The sequence below is a fragment of the Nyctereutes procyonoides genome, unplaced genomic scaffold (assembly GCF_905146905.1).
Source record: "Nyctereutes procyonoides isolate TBG_1078 unplaced genomic scaffold, NYPRO_anot_genome, whole genome shotgun sequence".
Taxonomy (NCBI): domain Eukaryota; kingdom Metazoa; phylum Chordata; class Mammalia; order Carnivora; family Canidae; genus Nyctereutes; species Nyctereutes procyonoides.
Genome location: NW_026575041.1, coordinates 20,186,382 through 20,202,119, shown reverse-complemented (window position 1 = coordinate 20,202,119; position 15,738 = coordinate 20,186,382).

The window sequence follows — 15,738 nt, the reverse complement described above, 5'->3', positions numbered from 1 at the left end:
TCAATTTTTGGTTACCATTATAAACAGTTCTGTAACTTCTACTTCTATCCAAAGGAATACTCACTTTTGTTAATTGGATCTTATCTTCTATCTTATCTCCCTAAATTCCTTTGTCGATTCTTCCTCTCAGCCATATAATTTCTTTAGCAACCAGATATCAGATAATCACTCTCTTTTAAAAAATATCTTCCCTGAGGTCACTCCACCTCTGGGCTGCAGCTCGTTTTCTTTCCTTACCTAGACACCTAGAATTCTTTTTTTTTTTCGTATCAGCATTATTCTTTTTTTTTAAATAATAAATTTATTTTTTATTGGTGTTCAATTTGCCAACATACAGAATAACACCCAGTGCTCATCCCGTCAAGTGCCCCCCTCAGTGCCCGTCACCCAGTTGCCCCCACCCCTCGCCCTCCTCCCCCTCCACCACCCCTAGTTCGTTTCCCAGAGTTAGGAGTCTTTATGTTCTGTCTCCCTTTCTGATATTTCCTACCCATTTCTTCTCCCTTCCCTTCTATTCCCTTTCACTATTATTTATATTCCCCAAATGAATGAGAACATATAATGTTTGTCCTTTTCCAATTGACTTACTTCACTCAGCATAATACCCTCCAGTTCCATCCACGTTGAAGCAAATGGTGGGTATTTGTCGTTTCTAATGGCTGAGGAATATTCCATTGTATACATAAACCACATCTTTTTTTTAATTTAATTTAATTTAATTTAATTTAATTTAATTTAATTTAATTTAATTTAATTTAATTTAATTTTATGATAGTCACAGAGAGAGAGAGGCAGAGACATAGGCAGAGGGAGAAGCAGGATTCGATCCCGGGTCTCCAGGATCACGCCCTGGGCCAAAGGCAGGCGCCAAACCCCTGCGCCACCCAGGGATCCCAAACCACATCTTCTTTATCCATTCATCTTTCGATGGACACCGAGGCTCCTTCCACAGTTTGGCTATTGTGGACATGGCAGCTAGAAACATCAGGGTGCAGGTGTCCCGGCGTTTCACTGCATCTGCATCCTTGGGGTAAATCCCCAGCAGTGAAACTTCTGGGTCTTAGGGCAGGTCTATTTTTAACTCTTTGAGGAACCTCCACACGGTTTTCCGTTTTCCGGAGTGGCTGCACCAGTTCACATTCCCACCAACAGTGTAAGAGGGTTCCCCTTTTCTCCGCATCCTCTCCAACATTTGAGACTAGACCACTCCCTTGCACCATACACAAAGATAAACTCAAAATGGATGAAAGACCTAAATGTGAGACAAGATTCCATCAAAATCCTAGAGGAGAACACAGGCAACACCCTTTTTGAACTCAGCCACAGTAACTTCTTGCAAGATACATCCACGAAGGCAAAAGAAACAAAAGCAAAAAATGAACTATTGGGACTTCATCAAGATAAGAAGCTTTTGCACAGCGAAGGATACAGTCAACAAAACTAAAAGACAACCTACAGAATGGGAGAAGATATTTACAAATGTATCAGATAAAGGGCTAGTTTGCAAAATCTATAAAGAACTTATTAAACTCAACAGCAAAGAAACAAACAATCCAATCATGAAATGGGCACAAGACATGAAGAGAAATCTCACAGAGGAAGACAGACATGGCCAACATGCACATGAGAAAATGCTCCGCATCACTTGCCATCAGGGAAATAAAAGTCAAAACCACAATGAGATACCACCTCACACCAGTGAGAATGGGGAAAATTAACAAGGCAGGAAGACACCCAGAATTCTTGAGAGAGCTGTTTATACTTGCCAGCCTCACTTTCAATTCCCTCTCTTTTCTCCTGAATCTTCTCCAATCAGATTTTCCTCCACAAAATGTTCTTGTCAAGGTCATCACCAGTTGGTGAGGCAGTGGTTGGTCCTCTATCTTTATCTTTATTGCAACATGTGACATACTGACGGTTCCTTTCTTTCTCAGAATTCTTCACTGGCCTTCTAGTAAACCACTTTCTTGGGGTTTCTCCTATTTCACTGGTCACTGACCTTCATTGGCCACTGTCACCTTTGCCTGTTTTCCCTTGCCCTCTTGACCTCCAAATTTTGGAGCAGCCCAGTGTTCACATCTCAGACCTCTTATCTGTCTATATTCATTCCTCAGGTGATCTCATCTGGTCTCAGAACCAAATACTGTCTGTATGCTTAGACCTCTCTCTGAATTCCAGATTTCTAGTCCAACTGCCTACCTGATGTCTAATAGACATCTCAAACTTGATGAATTGAAAGTCCTTCATTTCTCTGACTTGATTTCATCCAATCTCTCCTTCTACAGGTTTTCCATCCCAATAAATATTATACTTTTGAGCCAAAAACCTGAGACATGCTCGATTCCTTTATTTCCCTTACATCTCATATCTGTTAGGAAAGCCTCATGGCCCTACCTCCAAAATATCTAAAATTCAACCACCTTCAACCACCTCCACCGTCCCCTCCATCATCATATTTCAGCTGGATTATTATAATTACAACCTAAGTCTTCGAGCTTATGCCCTTGCTCACTTCCACCCAGCAGCTGGAGAGAATCTTTGCAAGCTTATATCATTGACCCATCACTGCTCTGCTCAAATTCTAATTCTGATTCTGCCTGTTTCATCGATAGTAAAACCCCAATGGCCTTACCATGGCTGACAAGGCCCTGAGTGGTCTCAGAGCTCTGTCCTATTGGTTTTTAGGTCTTTACTCCTCCCCCACTCTGCTCCATTCTCACTGGCCTCCTCACTGTCCTGCCTTTGCTCTTACTGTTTGCTCTGTCTGGGATCATCTTTTGCAGATATCTCTACTGCAAAAGATGATTCTCTACTTCCTTCAAGTCTTTGTTCAGTGTCTCCATGTCAGAGAGACCTTTCTAATCACCCTGTGAGGAGCAGTACATTCCATTGACTATTGCCCTTATTATTATTATTTTTTTTTTTGGGTCATGCTTTACTTTTCTTTACCATTATCACCACCATCACCACCACCACCACCACCACCCCACACACACACACACAACAAAACACACATAATTTATTTATTTGTCATTTGTCTCCCATAAGTATAATGTATGCTCCTTGAAGGCAGGCATTTTGCCTGTTTTCTTTTTGGCTATACTCCTAATTCCTAACCTAATGCCTGACACATATAAGGGCTCAATACATACCTGTTGAACAGATGAATAAATATTCATCTTCTGGTGGAATAATCTCCATAGGGTAGATTTCTGGGAGTGAGATTACTGACTCAAAGCGTATGAATATTAAAGACACATTTGACACATTCAACCAATTTATATTCCCATCAGCAGAGGACCTGACAGTGCCATTGACTCAATGACCATTAAAAAGGGATTTGTCAATACTTTTAATCTTTTATAATCTCATAGGGAAAATATTTTCTTTTCACTTGTATTTTGGGATTATTTGCATCTTTTAGGCATAGATTTATTGACTATATATACATGCATTGTTTGTCTGAAATCATAGATTGTTCTTTGTCTACATTTCTATTATGAGTAAGTATTTCCCTTACTGATTTGTTTTTTTGTGAGTGTGTGTTAAATCTCTTTGGAATTACCAACATTTTTTCCAGGTTTTTGTTTGTCTTTCATCTTTATTTTAGATGTTTTTGACAAAAAGAAGTTAACAATATATTATGCAGTCAAATTTATTCATTTTCCCTGGTGGTTTTTTATTTCTCCAATAAGAATAAAGTTATGTGATGAATATTTGAATATTGAACCTGCTCAGGCTTTCTTGTCGATGTTTACTAAGGACATTCTTTTCTTGTAGATAAATTTCTTGCCAAAGTATTATGAATCCAGGTAGAAGGAGGTGGTATAGCACTACCTGGCCCATTAAACATACAGTTCCAGGTCTGGGGAATAGGAATTCTGTACCAAGGCAAAGTGCCATGAAACCAGTTCCCTGGGGAGTTCATGGAAGTGTGAGCTGACACAGCTGTTCAATATCTATGCATAAAGCCTGTGCCAGAGAGAACTTTGTGCAGCTCCTGGAAGCTGTGCGCTCATTGTTTTGTTCCAAGGAGAGACATGCAAATGAACATTAAGTACACAGTTCTGGAGAATGGGAATGATTTACCTTGACAGGTTTCCCAGATTTCAGGAGCATCAGCTGACGTATATCTCACTACATAGTGGTGCTATACTTATGCACTGGACAGGGTCTTCCCATCCACCCTCACCCCATGTGCATTAGGCACTAAAGAGGTCATCAGGAGCCAGAACAACATTTTCTAGTCCCGATATAAATTATGAGTTAACTCAAACTAATGTGAGTGGAGATAGAGCTTCCCATCCATTGTACCACAGATGTGTTACTGTGTACAGAGATATTTCTTCCTCCCTGGTCCTCAGGGCTGCCAGTATGGGGCCTAGGTGGCCTGAATTCCCAAACCTTACTCCCTGTAGGTCCTGTCCATGTGCTGGCCGCATGGACATCCTCTGGGCACTTGTTCCAAATGCAGCAATTTGAGCCTCACCTCAGAATCTGCATTTTCACAAGCTGCCCTGATGATTGCCCATTGCTCAAGATAATTGATCTGGGCTTGAACAATCCCATCCTTGAACAATCTCATGCAATGTATAACTACTATCATTATCTGCTCCTCCATCATGAAAACATTTGGAGAGCACTGACTATTATAATCAGAGCTGGAAAGAATTTCAGCTAATGGTGCTGTTGCTGCTGTTGCTTTCTGGAAAAGTATGGACAATACTTAGCACTTGATTTTGTTGGCTTTGTCCTCATCTCTCTTTGTTCACATATAATATAAGGCTTGTTCCTTTCCAATGAGACTATAGGACTATTTCATCTTATAACATCCCTCCAATATTTTAGTCCCATAAAGCAGGGTTATTGCAAACTTTGCACTGGAATCACTGGGTGGGTGGAGATGTCTTGTTACAATGCAGATTCTTATTCAGTAGCTCAGAGATTCTGCATTTTGAGCAAACTTCCAGGTGATGCTGATACTGCTGGTCCATGAACCACACTTTGAGTAGCAAGGTTATAGAATATTTATTTGACCCTCATATCAAGCTTATGAGGTAGATGGGCCAGATGTGATCCTCATTGTTAAGGTATTTGAGAAGCATGGAGCTAAAGTACCATATCTAGGATCCCATAGCTATTAAGTGATGGAGTTGGATCCCCTGTGATGTTTGCTTTTGTGACTTTTCCTTTACACATTAAGGAGCTGGCCCTATAACCAATTGCTAGAGCAGTCTAGGGGCTATGACTAATATTTTCTCTTTTTTTTTATTAATGGCCATGACAGGCACTATACTTTAGACTGGCATCATAGTGTCTTAGCCTGTTTGGGCTGTTATAACAAAATACCATAGACAGAGTGGCCTATACACAACAGAAACTTATTTCTCACAGTTCTAGAGGCTGGGAAGTCCAGACAAAGGTACCAGCAGTTTTGGTGACTGGTAAGGGCCTTCTTCCTGGTTCATAGATAGTCGCCTTCTTGCTGTATCCCCACATGGTGGAAGGGGCCTAGGAGCTTTCTGGGATCTTTTTTTGTAAGAGGCACTAATCCCATTGATGGGGGCTCCACCCTTATGACCTAATCACCTTCCAAAGGCCAAATTCCAAATACAATCCCCTTGGGAATTAGAATTTTAATGTATAAATTTTGGGGAAGACACATTCAATATATAGCTATCATGAATAAGAGTTTTGTCCTAGATGGCATTTTGACATTGTCTCAGTGGACACAACATAAATTTCATCAAAGATACTTATAACTTAAAAAAAATTTTTTTAAAGAGAGTACAAGCATTCATGAGCTGGGGGGAAGGGCAAAGGGAGAGAAAGAATCCTGAGCAGGCTCTGCACTCAGCACAGAGCTCTATGTAAGACTTAATCTCATGACCCTGAGATCATGACCCGAGCCAAAATAAAAAATCAAGAGTCGGGCACTCAACCAACTGAGCCACCCTGGCACCCCAAAGACACTTATAACTTCAGATCCATTGATTCTCAATCCTGGCTTACTTGCCATACTTTAAAAACATAGATTTGTAGGCTTCACCATAAAGATAGTGAATCTAAGTCTTTGGAGGTGGGAGCCCAGGCATCTGCATTTTCAAAATCACCACAGGTAATTATAATGGCTGATCAAGATTTAAAAAATAAAAACAAAAACAAAAACAAACCCACTGCTTTAAGGCACCTGAGTCTCTCAGTTGGTTAAGTAACTGCCTTTGGCTCAGGTCATGATACCAGGGTACTGGGATCAAGCCCTGTGTCGGGCTCCCTGCTCAGCAGCAAGTTTGCCTCTCCCTCTCCTCCCTGCTTGTGCTGTTTCTGTCTCTGTCTCTCTCTCAAATAAATAAATAAATAAATCTTAAAAACCATTGCTTTATCTTTTCATCCTTTCCCAGTAAATTCTTGTACAGTTGCCCCTGCCTCTCTTATCCACAGGGGATATGTTTCAAGTCCCCCAGCAGGTACCTAAAGCCACAGATAGTACTGAACCCTGTATATGCTATGTTTTTTCCTATACATACATACCTCTGAGAAAGTTTAATATATAAATTGGGCACAGAAAGAGGTTAATGACAGTAAGTAATCGAAACAAAATGATTATACTCTGCTGTAATAAAAGATGTGGTCTCTCTCAATGTATCGTACTATATAGTACTCAACCTTCTCATGATGATGTTCAGTGATAACAAGCCTATAGGGCGAGATGAAGTGAAGTGAATGGCAAGGCACTGGGATGTAGTGTTAGGCCAATGTTGACTTCCTGAGGATAGGTCAGAAGGAGGGTCACCTAGTTTCAGACTGCGGTTGACTACACATAGCTGAAACCCTGGAAGGTGAAACAATGAATGGGGGGATGACTGTCATGGAATAGTTAACGCTTAGTTGGGATTTACTCCGGCCATTACTCAAAGTGTGAATGGGGGACCAGCCATACTGGCTTTGCCAGGGAGCTTGCTAGAAAAAGTCAGAATCTTAGGCTCCAATCCACATTCACTGAATCAGAATTTGCATTTTTAAAAGATCCTGGGTGATTCCTAGGCATGTGGAGCTGGGGAAGTCCTGCTTTGCATGCACAATCTCCTTATATTTTATCTTACAACACAGTGTGGAGTTGTTTTTCCAACGTATGGGCATTGGGGACTAAGGATGGTAAGGAGCTTGCCTAAAGTCACATAGCTAGTATGAATTCAAACTAGGTCCCATCTGACTCCAGAACTTGGGCTCTTAACAGATACACTAGTGAGTTTCACAGTTTTATGCTCCAAAGATTTTCCTAGGACACTTATTAAAAATATTGATCCCTATACTTCCTTCTCAGAGATTCTGATCCAGCTCATCTAGGGTAGGGCCCAAACATCAGCATTTAAATCCACCCAGCCTAGGACTTCGAGGCACCTGGTTACAGAGAACACAATTTGCAAAGCACTGCACTTTACTTTCTGAATGTGCTTTTGGGGTGAGAACTACCTTGTATTCCCAAAGTACTTCAAAATGAGGGCTTGGCTGATGATAATAAACATATTTCCCACCTAGATGGACCCAGATCCCCTGGAAGCCTCTGGAACCCATGCCAAGCTTTGGGAGAGAGCGTGGAAGAGTCCCACTGCAGCCGAACAGAGGTACCAAGGCAGGGGTTTGCTTGGATACCAGACAGAATCCCAGGGAAGATCTGGGATCTATTTAAGAACAAAACCAAAAGCTTGTGATTTTTCACAATCTACAAAATTGAATGCAGGCAGGGACTTTGGTTACCTTTTTAAATTTTTATTATGGTTTCATATATAATTTAGATCCCTGGATGACGGTAACTCCTGCTAATAAATTGTGTACACTCTGAACACAATAAAAATCAGCCAGCACAGCAGAATCAGTCTGCTCAACTGCCGAACCCTTGGGGCATGGTTAAAGAACGATGGACAAGAACTAGCCACAAAGGTGCAGAAGCTCTCTCCCCTCCAATTTTAACAGAATATAGTTTCTAACATACATTTTTTTGGACACAACACTCTTCTTCCAAAGAGCTCAGAGTGTAACACACATTCGCATTCCCTTCCTTTGATGATTGCCTCAAAAGTGAGCACAGGCATTGACATGAACAGAACTAAGGGGTAGAGTAAGTAGTAGCAAATGAGACCCACCATTCTGAGTCCATTCATTCGTTATTGTACTTAGCAGCCTGCACCGAACATTTATTACACTCTGGACACTTAGTAGTAGTAGCTACGGAATGTATCATGCCCTCCATCCTCCTGAGGTGTGGGGTGAGGGTAGGAGGGAAAATACTGAAATACAAAATTTTAACACATTCACTTAGGGAAGGGAATGCCTCCTTAAAAGATACCTACTTGGAATTTATCTGTTGTCAATAAGAGGAAATGCAGGGCTTGGAAAACGTGGTAACAGTGAGCAGCCCCTATTTTGGGAATGCCTTCTTGGTTTCAGACACAGTGCCCCCAAATCTCTACACCCCAGACTTACAGGCAAGGAGAGGAGCCCCAGAGGGGTACAAGTGTTCCCAATGTTACACTGGGAGACCATGGCATAATCAAGACGTAGGTTTGTTACATCCTAGAGCAGTGGTCTTTTGCCATTGCCACTGTATTTTCATGGTTCAGAAAGTGATAAAGAGAAGAAAGGAAAATCTATACATGAAGAAAACTTGACATAGAAAGTAACACTCTCATGATTACTGCTGGGTTTTTAGAAATTCATTTCTGTAGTGTTGGATAGTTTGGTAATATTGTAGACAAGTTTGGATGGTGTGGGTAAGGCCAGATGGGTGATTTCCTCTTATAAAGCCTGAAAAAAAGACCCATGCCCTCAGATTCCACCATAGTTGACCAAAGGAGTGCCTTGGTATCATGTAGTGTGTTAGATTCTGGGAAGAGATTTTTGTTAAGGAACTTACACCCAGAAAAACAGATGGAATCTAGGGACTCAGAACGTTACATACTGTTGCCCGGGCACTGAATCCTCATAGAATACACGAGTATGTTGCTTTTTCCTGGCTGATGGGTCTCTCCTTCCTTTCTGAATATCATGGTGTGCTGTGGTTGGAGCCAAGTCTGGCAGTCTGTCTGGTAGTCTGTCTAAAGTTTCTATGAGTGGTAGGAATCCAAGGAGGTGTGAATCAATTACACTACAGTAACAAATAAAACTCCCCAAATCTCAATGTTTATGATAACAAATGTGTATCTCACTCTGTCTGCCGTGGGTCAGCTGCCACTCCATCCCATACCTCCATCCTGAGACTAGGCTGATGGAGTTGCCTCTCCCCAGAACATGTCCTGTCATTGAGACAGGAAAATGTTCGTAGGGTCACTGCTGCCCATTCTTCATATGCTACTTGAGCCCATAGCTACTCTGGAGTTCCACAGGGAACGCTTTTATAATCCTCTCTCAGGGATTACAATCTCTCTCAATCTATTACAATGAGTGAAGAGTTCTGGGAACCAAATCTGGGATCTAAATTCAGAGGTCAATTGCAGTTGAGACTAAAACCAGAATCAGGAGGGAAGACCAGTGAGGCTAGATAGAACCTACCAGAACAGGAAGAGCATGGGGATTTGGAACAAGGGTGAAATCATGTGTGATTACCATGGATATCCTGGGTCATTGACCCAGGATATCACTGACCAGTGACTGGCTGGGACTTGGGAAACCTGGCTGGTTTAAAGTTCACAAACATGCAGGCTTGGAGGTCAGAAGCCATTAGGGTCCATCAGGGAACTGTGAACTATTAATTTTGTGTTTTGCTTGGATCAGAGCTGTCCTTTCCTTCTCTTCTCTTTAGTTCTCCAGACACTGATCACCCTGGGGAAACTGAGGCAGCATGCTACACCAGTAAACGGTTCTAGAACACTTCCCATGCCTACAGCCTTAGAGGATCTTTTTTAGAACCCTGAATGCTGTTTTAAAAAAGGTAACTTATATTAGACAGAAGCCTTCTAACTCACTTTAAAGGACCTTTGATAGAGATGGTACAGTTAGACAAGGCTTGCCAATAATGACTGGTCTGTGATAAATAATGATTTACGATGAACAACAGTTAGGATTGTTAAATTATCTTTGTCTTCCCATTATCTGGAGCAATATAAAGCTAAACTCCACTATGAAGAGGAAAAAGGCAAATAATTGGCCCAAGAAGGCGATCAAATCAAGCAAAGGAACACAGGATCCAATTCTTCTCCTTTTAGACATTGAGAAAAAATGTGGAGTGAATTCAGTTCAGCACTCTCCATGTACTTTTATTTAGTGTTCACCTCACTAGTGTGGGACTTTTCCCTCCCAGGAGGCACCCAGCACCCTCTTGCACCCTACTACTTAGGTTTACCTCTCAAGGCAGGGTGTCAGAATTCAAAATTCTCTCTTCTCTACTATCGAAATTACCATTCAATCCCCTTGAGAAACTTAAGAGCATTAGCTGAGGAATCCATGGATAAACTAATTCAACCAAAATGCAAGAGACTAGTGAATATATTAACCCTTTCTAGGAAAATTTGCATTTCAAACTTCCCAAATACAATGCTTCCAGCTACACAAACACTGCCATAGTAGTGGAATATGAGGCAATGTGGCTCGCCAGTAGGGTGCCTTTTCAGTAGGGGTACTTTTCTAGATTATTCTCAGTCCCTTCTAAACACCTAGTGTTTATTATGCCCTCTAATATTTGTTAACACCTAGCTTGAAACCCAATTCCAGCAGCCCAGAAGCCAATGGCTTCTGCATAACACAGGGCCATTTGCAGCAAGATATTGTGAATTCCAAGTGTCTGTGCCTGCATGGCCAAGAAAAAACTAGTAATTATAATGCCCCGCATATTATCAGGCTCCATGATGATGAAATCATGAACTCCCAAGCACTTTCACATGGATTAACATAGCTAATACTCAAAAAGTCTATGATGGACAGGGCAGGTTTGTTATCTCCCATTTTAAGGATGTGGAAACAGATGTGGAGACATTGAGTGACTTATCTGAGGTCACACAGCTGGTTCACCTTCCCATACCTTTCCCAGTGCTTTTTTTCTGAGTACTGCTCCTCCTTCGGCTTCTAGCTCTGCCTGGACTGTGGGTGCTCGGAGTTTGGGGCAGCCAGGGCAAAAAATGGCAAGATGGTGGGAATGATGTCACCAGTCAAAGCCCCATCTGACCCCAGCTAGGACCAGGCCAACATTTTGCTGCAGGGCATCCCCTGAGCCAGCATGTGTGAGGGGGGCGGGACTGTTTTCCACAATAGTATTCTGCACCTGTGTGTGCATTGATTTCTTTCTCAAAGGTTCCATCTGCCTTCCATCTAATTATATTACTAATCTTCAACCCAGTCCTTTGAGGACTTTTATCCTTGTTCTATAGAGGTGCAGGTTTCCAGGGTGACCAGAAATCCATAGATTGAAGCCTTTCTCCAGCTTTCTTGTGAAGGTCCTTATCAGTGAAAACTTATTTTTTGTTATCTTTGCTTTCTGGATGCTGTGTCTCCCATAACTTTTCTTTTTTACTTCTACTTGCAGTTTATCTGTGAAGAACAATCCCTGAGAAGAAGCTGCTTTGTGCAAAAGAGGATGCAAAATAAATTACAGGCACCACGTCCTCGATGACAGTTCAAACAAACAACAGGACCAATGTCACCACATGCAAGTGCTCTGCTGTTGGAATCAACAGCTCTGGGATAGTCTCGGTTTGTCAATCAGTAACTATGTGGTCCTGACTAAGGCCTGTAATTAATTGCTCCCATCTGAGTCTCAGTTATTTCATCTGTGAGTTGGTGCAATAACTGCCACATTCGTTTGTGAGGATTTAATGAGACAATTTTGCCAGGCAGGGCTTCTCAGACTTCATGTCATAGGAATCACCTGTGGGAAATGTAGGTTGAAATGTAGTTTCTAAGTCTGAGGTTTTGGGCCTGAGTGTCTGATTTCTGCCAAATTCCCAAGTGATGGGAATTGAGTACCACTGTCTAAAGAAATTTTGGAACAGCATGTGGTGACAACTCCTCGATTCATTTCTTGATATTGAAGACCCTCCAAAAAATTCTGGTTAGATGGGACATTTATTGTTTTTTTCCTTTACAGAAGTAATGGGTGGTATTTGTGGACACAAGGCTGACTCACATCTCTTTTCTTGGCTGACAGTCAGACTGATTTGCAGTGCCACGGGCTAAAGATTTGAAAATATCCCAGCATCCTACTGCACAGGCAGCTAAATTAAACTCAATACCCAGGACCTGCGTGATTAGAATAGTGAACTGTTCCAATCCACCTCGAAGATCTGTTGGTGGGGGAGTATAGTAGGAGCTGGAGGAAGCCAAATTTGGGAAGCAGAAACTGTATGGCAAAAAAGAAAAATCCCACCAACTGTTTATATATCAGATAAATTGTTGTTTGGGATGGTGAGGAATTTGCTGCTTTTTGCCTTGAAGTATGATGGATTTTTGACCCAATTAAAAACTTTCTCTTTTCTCATTTGCAGAAAGTGGGCAAAGTCTTGTTACAGTCATTACCACATCCCTCTGTATTCCTGTATCCAAACTCTTCATCCCTCCCCAGGGACTGGACCACGTTGGGAAAGGTTGTAGACCAACCATACTGCTAACCCGACTTTGTTGTCTTCAGAATGATGAATTAAAATTACACAGTGCTTTCTGATTTCAAAAGCACTTTCACCTATGTTATCTTTTTTGATTTGTATGACTACCCTTTAAGCGAAATAGTATTATCTCCATTTTCAGTTTGGAGAATTTATATGACGTGTCATACTGAAAGTGGAAGAGCTGGAAGGCAAAACCATCTTCTGACCACTTATTTATTGGTCTCTCCACAAAAATATATCTGTCCTTGTTCTAGAATAAGACCAGTGCCCTGCTGGTCACTTACTGCCCTATACCTCAGTGAGATTGGTATCACTACATCATTTTCCAGGCACTAAATAAAACATACCAACATTAAGTGATTCATTCAAAATCATGCCACTTGTAAGTATCATGGCTGGGATTTGAACCTCCACCTGCCACTGCCAAAGTCCTAATGTGTAGTTCTAAACCTTCTAGTAGTTCTAAACCCTGGCCAAGAGTCTGATTGCCTGGGCTGGAGTAAGGACAAGATTTGACAGTGGTATGTTTCATTTTTTTTATTTTTAATTTTTATTTATTTATGATAGAGAGAGGCAGAGACAAAAGCAGGCTCCATGCACCGGGAGCCCAACATGGGATTCGATCCCGGGTCTCCAGGATTGTGCCCTGGGCCAAAGGCAGGGGCCAAACCGCTGCACCACCCAGGGATTCCGACAGTGGTATGTTTCAGAAGCATCCCAGATGATCCTAATCTGTAGCAAAGTTTGAGAGTCACTGCCCCTTATGACTGTAACTTTCCAGAGTGCTTACAATATGTTCATTGAACTTGAAAGTTCCTGGGGAAGGCATGTAGACACATATGTGTCCATACATTGACATACACCTCTTCCCACCCCTCCACCTAAATTACAAGGGACGAAGACTTCCATTCCACAGTGAACACTTTTTGGAATAGGAAATCCAGTCACTTGAACTCAGGAGTCACGCCTTATCTGAGAACTTGTGCCTGAGGGCCTATTTAAATGTGACTGGGCAGAGGGAGGGAATGTGAGAGGGCTAGGAAGTTGAGTCAGAGAGGAGACACAAAGACAAACTTGGACATCTTTGCAGTTTTACCTGAAGTCAATGTGCCCCAGGAGCAGCCAAGTCTTGGCAAGCAGCAGTGATCACTTAGACTGAATCAGACCTTAATCAACCCAGCTTGCTGTAGCTCCTAAACATTTAGAGGTTTTAAATGCAGTACTTTTGGGGCCTCTTCAAGATAGTTCAAGGTAGACAATATTTGTTGATTTCCTCTGTGTCATTAGTTCATTTAATAACTAGGAAGAGGCAGAGGCTCACTCTGATGTGGCAACTCCTTGGTTGATGTCTTAAAGCCACAGAGACCTTCTTCTGGATCCCAAATCTTAAGGGGATAGGTTGGGTAATTTCACCTAAACAGGAATAACACATCATAGCACATTGCCCCCTTTTGCCATTATTATAATATAACTCACTTAACCGGAGCAAAAATGTTGGATCTCGACATTCCACCCAACAAGTCATAAACTAGGACTTCATCAAGCCAAAGAGAGGGTCAAGTGGGAAGTGTTTGAAGTCTGAGTATTAGCTAGGGTATTAGGTGGGAGGTGAGCCAAAAACCTACAAGAGTGGGATATCAGTGGGCAGAGACCGTCAGAAGTCAGACGTTCCCAAAGTCCAGGCATGGGCCAAGGAATGAATGGGTAATTCTGGTTAGAAATGGGCTACAAGTAAAAAGGCTGGGGAACCACAGGAGACCAAGGGGCTCCCAGCTGCTAGGGTCAGAGACAGACTAGAGTTCTCAGAGGTGAGGAATCTTTGCAGCTGTCTTGGCAGATGGGATGTCAGCATTTGGGTGGGCGAATGCCCAGAGATGGGATCTCAGAGGTGAGAAGGGAATGCAACTGCTTAGGACAGAAGAAAGTGCATGCTAAAGATGCTTAGGAAGCTGTTTCTACTTACTGAAGCAGAATGAATTCTTCCATCTACATTAACCTTACTGCTGCATTTATATTTGTGTGTGTGTGTGTGTGTGTGCGCGTGTGTATTCTTTTAAATGTATATGTATTTTAGCATGCTACCTCCCCAGCAGGTGTTGAAGCTTCCAGGGCAAGGGACTACAAGCTTGCTCACATAGATTTGGCACTCAGTAGGTGTTCACTTTACCTGATTCCTAATCCAGTATTCTTGGCTGTCCTCCCTGGAGGTTTCCACATGGCTGCTCAAACCCATAGAAATGACATTGCTAAAAATTATTCGGGTTCTTTTGTTCACCATGGTCTCTGACACAAGGGTCACACTGGCATGCAAATCCATGGCATAATGTTAGAGACCTTGTGTATATGTTCTGCCCAAATATCCTAACAAAATAGTATTGAGAACTGGTACTAGCTTGGCCATGTGCTTATGGTGCTAACCTGAGTTAATGTACTCAAATATGTTACCATCAGCCCAGCTGATCAAACAAAACCATCCCCAAGGATACAGCCCTTTTCATCTCAGTGATTGTAAATGGCTCTCTGATAGCTCCTGGTATTCCGCTTCTAGGTTTCTTATTTGGATCTCCCTCCCCCCACCCCTGCCAACCCCAGCCTGACAGTCTTCTAATGAGGTATGGCATTTCTTTTTTCTGATTCCCACACACTGGTAGAGCGAAAGCAATGCTGTTGGCTGCTCTGTCTTACAAGTTTTGTGAAAAAAAAAGGAAAAAAGAGAGGAAGAGTTGAAGAAAGAAAAGAGAAGGAAGTGCATAGAGAGAGAAGAAAGAAGAAAAGAAATATGGAAAGAAGGATGAGGGAAAGTAAGAAGGACAAATAATGTGAATCTTCTGGACAATTTGCATTTTGCCTTGTTCAGAAAGGTGTTTGAGTCCTTCAGAGTTTCTCTTTCAAGCCAGTTCCCTGTCAGAACTTGAATCAGGGGTGTCTGAGTGGCTCCGTAGGCTAAGCATCTTCCTTAGGCTCAGGTTATGATCCTGGGGTCCTGGTATCCAGCCCCGTGTCAGGCTCTCTGCTCAGTGGGGGGCCTGCTTCTTCCTCTCCCTCTGTCTACTGCTCCCCTTGCTTGTGTACTCCCTTTCTGTCAAATAAACTCTTTTGAAAAATAAAAGAACTTCAAACACCTTCTCTGCCTACATACAAGCTA